Below are 8,707 nucleotides of genomic sequence, written 5' to 3' on the forward strand. Positions count from 1 at the left end.
TTTTTATAAGTTTATATACATATGTATATACATATGTTGGGTTGGAGGAAATGTTCTACGGATTTTTTTAGCTTAAAATTATGTACAGAATATATTCGTTGCGAAATTTTTGATTACCTGAAAGCTTAAAATTTTCCCTAAAAATTTGTTTTCAAAAAATGTTCCTACGATTTTTTGTTAGTGAGTTATAGGCGTTAAACAAAAAAGCTTTCTATCTTTGATTGCCCTTAACTCAAGGAACAAAAAAATTATAGAAACATTTTTAAAAAATGATTTTGTAGGAAAAGCTTTCACGATAGATAGTCGAAAATTTTCGAAAATTTTTTTTGAGTACATGAAAGACCCAAAATGAAAAGAAAATTTTTTATCTTTTTTAGTTTGTAATTTTTTTTATGTATAAAAATTACCATATTCACAGAAACTCAAAAAATATAGCAACTTTTCGAAAATAGAGATTTCAAGCTTTAACTCTTTTTTTAAATTTAAATTTCGTTCATTTTTAAGATTTTGTATATATATATATATATAATTTTGAACTGAAAAAAATTTTTTTCTTTGATCCAATATATAACTTTACAAATTAATTTTTTTAATTATTTTGATCAACTAGCAATTATATTCAAGTATTTAAGAATTTAAATAGTATTTTTCATAAATATATACATTATGACTTAAATTGCATTTAAATAAATTGTATCGCGCTTGATAACCTGGATATTGATTAAATAGAATTCCCTTGCGTGAATCGATAAATAAGCCAAATATGATAAGAACTAAAAGAAAAAATCGATTTTAATCCTGCGAATTGTTGAAAAAAGTTATAAAATAAAATAATAAGGTTTTGTTATTGTAAAATGCTTATCAATATTGTACATTCATATATTGGATGTACATACAAGAGTTTGTTATATTTATTATATATATTACATAAAAACATTTATTGAAAAATACAAAATATTGCCTTATAATGATTTTAATAGTGATGAAACTTATATTTTTTAATATTTAAATTACTTTTTTATCTGATTACATACTTTTTTTAATTAGATTGTGTAATATTAATTGCTGTCTTTTCATCGCAAAAATGAGACGTGTTTAAAAATTGTATTAAGATTATTAGGTACGTAGTAATATTACTATCTAAAAATAAAAAATGTAAGCAATAAACATTTTATTAAAACAAATAATTATAAGTAGTTACTATTGCGAGAAGAGTAACATCCACAGTCAGATCTTTTGTCGAAAATATATTTTTGCAATACAATATTTGTACAAAAAACAGCAACTGCAATATCAAATTTCCAAATAATTAAATGTAAGAAATAATAGAATATAATTATACTTTTAAACTAATTAAAGATCATAATTATACTCAAATTTAGATTTAGATTAGACTTATATTCAGATTTTATTGTGTTAATATAGAATTATATTTTTATTATAATATATTATATTATAATTATATTTTCAAAATAATATATAAATAATATAATCTTATTTTCGTATTTCTTTTCCTCATTTTTTATTTGTTCATCATTGTTAAGTAAATACTACTGTTAAGTAAATTATGAACAGTAGTGCTGATCTCTTGCATGATTTTCTCATGGGCATGATTTTTATTAGTCTCGCAAACCCATATCAATAACGTTATTTTTATAATGTAATCAATAATATCTTATTGATGTAAAAAGTGCGAAAATGAACTACTTATCAATGTTAATTAATATCCCATCCTGCCAATGTACTGCAGAATAAATTTTGAAAATGATAATAGAAAAAGTTGTGATTATAATAGCAAGAAATTGCAAACTGAAGATTACATTCAACATTTGCGTTCTATCGCTAATCATCAGATGTTGCTTTTTCAAGATTTTATCAATTTCATTGATTTTTCAAGTTCTATCAATAAAAATTGATTTCTCTGCATTTGACAGATCAACGTTGATACACGTGGCTTAACTATGATTTTTTGCAAATGTGCCATTCTCATCAATTTTCTTGAAACAGGCCTTCAAAATACATACACAATTTATATATAGTATATTTATCTCGAACTCCAGAAGAATTTGATATAAAATGAACATCATGCACAGGATAGATGTAGAGTTTTTATTTATTCAAATATTTAATATTTAATAGTTAATTCATTTCTATTGCTGACAAATCCAATATGGCCTGAACAAACGCATTCGTGAAACCAGTTACAACTGCTACGAAATTAGCGAGCATATAATAACTATTACGCTCGAGAATCTTGAATATGCTTATTATCATCTTTCTAGAAATGTGAATCTCATACAATATTACTATCAACTCTCAAATTTACAACAATGCAACTTGCAATATTACAACAAAGATAATAAGGTTCATAGAATGAAAAGTGGTTTATAAATTTCGAAAGTTGAAATGTCGATTCTATATGGAAATATTCCGAGGATGCGACAGAATTAGGTGAAGTAAGACTACATTAAGGATTCAAAGTTTGTAATAATTGTCATCGTTTCCGTATTTTATCCTTGGTCCATTTGTGGAATTTTGACGAAGAGTTGAACATTTTCATTATGGAGAAATCTATCTTCAATCTAAGCCATTGACGTACAATTTAAAAATTAATCCTATTATCAATACACTAAGTTATTAATTATTTCAGTTATTAATATCTTTTATCAATAATACGAATGTGATCTGCAAATACTTCTTTTATATATTTATATATATATATATGTATATATATATTTAATTTTATTTTTCTAACAACATATACGTTGTATACCGATATATCTCTTTGTTGTTAATTTACATTTGGTGAGTTTAAATTTAAGATTGAGAACACAGATAGTGCATCGAGAAGCGAAACCAAATTGAATGAGTTTGTTAGTTGTTAAGTAACCATGATGCTCTTCAATCATTTATCACGTGAAGTACAGCATACATATTGTTACATAATATAATAATGTGTAATTATTGTGACACATCAGTAATATTTTGTATTTATATATATATACACGAAACAATAAATTCACAGTATACATTGATAGCTCATAAAGATTAATAATTTTAATAATGATTAAAATTTTATTCTCCACACACACACACGTATACAAATTTGGTACTTAAGATTTTTAATTTTTATATAGTTTATTATATCATGTTTAATGAGAAAATATTGTTAACATTTTTTTCTCGATCAAAATATTAGTTGTTAATATTTGAGTTTTATGCAACTAATTATAGTATATTGTTTTCGTGAATTTATTAAAATATTTTAAATTAAACTTAATTTATTTTATTAATTTATTTTATTTTTAATATTGTGTACTAAAGCATTAAATTACGCAATTGAAGTACAACATCGCATCGAAAAACATGTGTGACAAATGTAATGTTAATAAATTGAAACTATATATAGAATAATACAAGTTGCTATTGATAAAAATTAATCTAACTATTTATCTAAATTAAAATTAATCGACATATTATCTTTGATGAAATTCTTAACAGATCGTAATCTATAAATTACATGCAGGATGGCTAATTTTCTTTATTTTAGCAATAATAAAAAATATAATGACGAAAGACATCAATGTTATCACACTAATTTATCAATCGCATTACATTTTGATGAAATGTCCCTTAATCGTTAATCGTTAATAAATGAATTAAAGGTAAAGAAATATTCAATAAGTTGTTTTTGAAAATTAATTTTAATTATAAAGTTCATTTCAAAAATATGTTTTCACTTTTTTATCATATTCTGAGAAAAATAAAATTATAATAAATCTAAATTAATTTAAATATTAGACAGGATTAACCGAAGATATCGCTAACAAATTTTAAATTCAAGTTATTATATTAACATATTTCTTACAAACATATTTATTATATTTGACACTCGATACACATAAGCAAGTAAAATACATTCACACAGTAAAGATTTATTTTTACAATTAAATATTAACATATAAAATTTTGTTCTCTATATACACTTATTACTGTGTCTAATATTAAAACATATACAAAAGAACGTTTAAATATTTAAAAGAATATTTTTTTTATTTGATTTGATTATCTTTTTTTAATTAGATTGTTTATACAATATTGTTTGTAACCCTATTACAAACTTGATCAGCAATGAAAAATTGTATTAAAATTAATAGATATATAGTGATTTTACTCACTATCTAAAATTAAAATTATATATAAATAACCAATACACATTATTTAAAACAAATAATAATTCACTTACCCCGACGAGAAGTGTTGCATCTACTATAAGACCCTTAGCGGAAAATGTATTTTCCCGTTGCAATACTTGTAAGGAAAACAGCTGCAACTACAAAACATCAAATTAGATGATGATTAAATAACAAAATTAATTAATACATTAAGAAATAATTACTAACTACATAGATTTAATGTATAAAGTTTGACATACGAGATAACTTCAGAAAATGTACAAATCTAATTATTTTATTTACTTCATCTATGATTTGTTCGTCGTTAGTATCATTCAATATTTCATGAACGGTGGTACCAATTCCCATGGCCTCATCCTTGCCAGTATCACAAGCCCATCCTATCAGCACTATTTTGATGCACTGATACATCAAAGACGTTAACAATAACCAATCAAAAACTTTGTGATTTATATTTGCATCAATTTTCCAATGAAATATATAGAAATATAAAAAGAAAGTAAGCTCAACAAAAGTTATAACTATGATAGCGAGAAGCTGTAGACTGAAAATTGTATTTAACATTTGTACGGTGTCACTGGTAATCAAATGCTGCTTTTTCAAAGCTTTGAGTTTCATTAGTAAGAATGGATTTCTCTGTTCGTGATAAACCTCCTCAAGAGATGTGGTTTGTCGTTCATTATGACCTGTCCCAAATTCGTCAGATTATCATTGATTTCCTTAAAACAGGCCTTAATACACATATGCAATTTATATATAACATATCCATTTGAAGTATTATCAAGTTCATGTACAGTACGAAAATCTTGTCCATGTTATTAAACTCTAATATAACTTGATAAAATGTTGTCCGATTAAAAAAAAGAATCCAAAAATATCTTTAGCATGAATCAGTTTAGATAATTTTCGGTATGAATCAGGAGGCAGTCTGAGAGAGATTTCCATTATATTTTGGAATAAGTGCATCCGAGAACCGTTCAAAATATATGTAACAATCATGATAAACCCGCTGAGTGTAAAAAAACAATTGCGTTCAAAAGTAAGAGCTATGATATTAAACTTGATTGTTTCAATAATGTTAATTCTACACAATATTTCTAGTTCATAAATACAGAGAATGCCTATAATGACGGTTGTCAGAATACAACGCTGTTTCGTAATTTCAAAAGTCGAAGCGTTGATGCGGTACGGAAATATTCCAAGTATACGGCAAAAGGTGAAACAGGGATGCATAAGCGATTGAAAGTCCGTAGCATGGAACAGCTGCTATTTTTTCCACATTTTGCACATTTTACAATGCATCTTCAAAATTTTAGTGATATGTTTATCATTATCGGTAAAATAGAAGTCTTCAATAACTTATATCATATAACAACTTAGATTGTACTGTCCAAAAATTAATCTTTATGCTTTAGCATTTACATAAATTTTACAGTGAGAATTTCTTTTTGTATATAGCCTTCAAGATTATTTGATAAGTATTTGATAAGTATTTGATAAGTATTCTTCATTGATCTACACTCGGACAATTTCCATTTAAAACTGCAGGCAATTGCATCGAAATAATACCTAAGCCGTCAATTGTTAGTCATAAAATAACCATGGTGCTCTTCAATCGACAATCATCATTTTTGATATGCAGAGTATAATAAAACAAAACAAAACATAACTATATATTATACTACTGTATAATTCAGAAAATCATATGTACATACGACAAATTAACTGTGTTCTACATGAATTGATAGTTTTCTCAAAGTAATATAATTAATATTAATTAATTTAAAAAATATTAAATATTAGATTTTTATTATGTATAGAGTATTTAAAATTTATTTACACAACATTAAGATTTAACTGTTCCCATATGACATTTTTCTGTTGTATATTTATATGTATACATATTCATAATTTATTTCATTTTCTTATATATTAGAAATAATTTCAAAATTGTATTAGTTTATTGATATTGACATTAATACAACATTAATAATGTCTTAATCTCTTATCGAAATCATTAAATTATTATATTATATAATAAGTTCAAAATGATATCTTTCACAAATATGTTTATACACATGCATACATGTATTCTCATATCGCTAAAAAAGAAAATATTTTTATAACGATAACGAAAAGTTTATTTTTTGAAAAATGAGGTACTAACTTCACAAAGGTTATAATAATATATTTGACCATTAATTATTTATTATATCTTTCTCAATAGATTATTTGTATAACATTATTTGCAAATCTTCCGTTGCAAAATTGCATAGTATATAAGAATTGAATTAAGATTAATGCATATATAATTACGTTACCCACTATTTAAAATCAGATTTATGAGAATAAACAATACGCAAATATTGAATTAATTAAGAAACAAATCGCTCACTTACTGCAGTTAGAAGAGTAGTATCCATAACGAAACCTTTCGTGAAGAATGCATTTCCACGATGCATTATTTGTAAGGAAAATAGTTGCAACTATAACACGTGAGATTAAACGGGAGTATTATTATTAACTCTGAAAGACTTCTTTTAATTAAAGATACTTAAAAAAAAATTATCTCCTTTTTTATTTATGCATCTGAAATTATTAAGTAGATTATGAACGGTGGTATCAATTTTCATGGCCAGTCTCACACTATTAGCACTATTTTTATAGAGTAATGCATTATAATCACTAACAAATACAGATCATAAATCGGATTATCCAGTTGGTTTATTATTGTGCCAATATTCCAATGCAGTATGTAAAAGTATAAGATGAAAGTGAGTTCGACAAAAATCATAACTGTAATAGCGAGGATTTACAGACTAAAAATCATATTTAGCATATACATCGCCGAGTACTAAGTGCTGTTTCTTCGAAGTATTGAGTTTCATAACAGAAATAAATATCTATGCTTGTGATAGATTTGTGTCAATAGATATGACTCAATGTTTATCCCGCTTTAGCAGATTTATCAGATTATCGTCAATTCTTTCGAAACAAACTTCAATACACAAATCATATAACATATCCATCTGAAATACTATTAGATTAATGTACGGTACAATAACTTTAAGTTAAGCACCGTATTCCATCTCACTATAAAAGAACATCGCGTGTCCAATTTTAAAAGACGAAACCGAGAATATCTTTCGTATGGATCTAGACACCTTTAGATATGAATTCATGAATAGTTTTGTAGAGATATTTATGATCGTTCTAGCAATATTAATTTCATAAAGCACTTTTAGTTCGTAAATGCAGAACATACAAAAAATGACGATGTTGGTAATACGTAAAGCTGTTTAGAAGTTTCGAAAGTTGAACTGTTGATTTTATACAGATATATTTCGATAATTCTGCAAAAAGTGAAGCAGAATACATAAGCGATTGAAATCCGTAGCATGGAACAGCTGCTATTTTTTCTTTTATATTTTATACTTAATCTTTAAAATTTCAATGACAACTTTATCATTATCGGTAGAGTAGGACTTCCCACAATTTCCCACAATTTATATTATACAGCAACTTAGATTACATTATCCAAAAATGATTAATCTTTTAGAATTAACATAAATTATACTGTGAAAAAATTTCTTTCTATATGTAGAGATTATTCAATAAGGATTCAAGATTATTTGATAAGGATTATTTATTAATTGACACTCGAGTTTCTATTTAAAACTGTAGGCAATGCAACAGCGAAACAATATCTAAACCACCAATTGTTAGTAATAATGTAACCATGGGCTCTTTGATCGGTAACAATTATCTTTGATGTGTAGAATATAACAAAACAGAACATAACTAAAAAAATCACGTGTTCATACGTCAAATTAACTGTGCTCTACATGAAGTTATAACTTTTTCAAAATAACCTTAATATAATTAAAAAAAATTTTTTTAAATTTTTAAATATTAAATTTTTAATTGTATATACAAAATATTTAAAATTTCTATATTATAACATTGAAATTTGATATTTGTCTTTATTCTCGTATGATAAATTTCTATGATTTATTTCATATGATTTATTTCTATATTGTATATTTATACCATCTTGATCAAAAAGTTCCCGAAATTACCACTAGGTGATGCTCTGAGTCAGCTAATTTGAATTCTGTTTTTTTAGATTGCCAGATCTATCATTCCCTCACCAAATTTTATCACTATAACTTGACATTTGTAAAAGTTACGCTGTCTTGAGTACATCTACCTCTGCATGTATTTTCGATTTTTTACAGTTTTAAAAATGGAGTTGAATTTGCAACAACGAGTTTGTATTAAATTTTGCGTTAAAAATGGATTCAATGGTGTGAAAACCTTAGAAATGTTGGAAAACTGTTTCGGCAGTAATACTCTAAAGAAAACAGCCGTTTATGAGTGGCATGAAAAAAACCATTACGCGCGTTTTAACAGCCGAAAGGAGATAATGGAAAAATCGAAGACAGCTCTGATGGCTATATCGACAATAGAGTTCCAGAAATGTTTCGAGAGCTGGATCAAGCGCTGGCATA

The 8,707-nt window shown here is 25.5% G+C and overlaps 1 pseudogene; it reads right to left on the reverse strand.

Annotated features, from left to right (window-relative positions):
• Positions 1-6,658, reverse strand: part of LOC108690632 — an 8,867-nt pseudogene extending 2,209 nt beyond the window's left edge.
• Positions 6,659-8,707: the final 2,049 nt, after the last annotated feature.

Source organism: Atta colombica, unplaced genomic scaffold (assembly GCF_001594045.1).
Source record: "Atta colombica isolate Treedump-2 unplaced genomic scaffold, Acol1.0 scaffold34, whole genome shotgun sequence".
In the NCBI taxonomy this organism is placed as follows: Eukaryota; Metazoa; Arthropoda; class Insecta; order Hymenoptera; family Formicidae; genus Atta; species Atta colombica.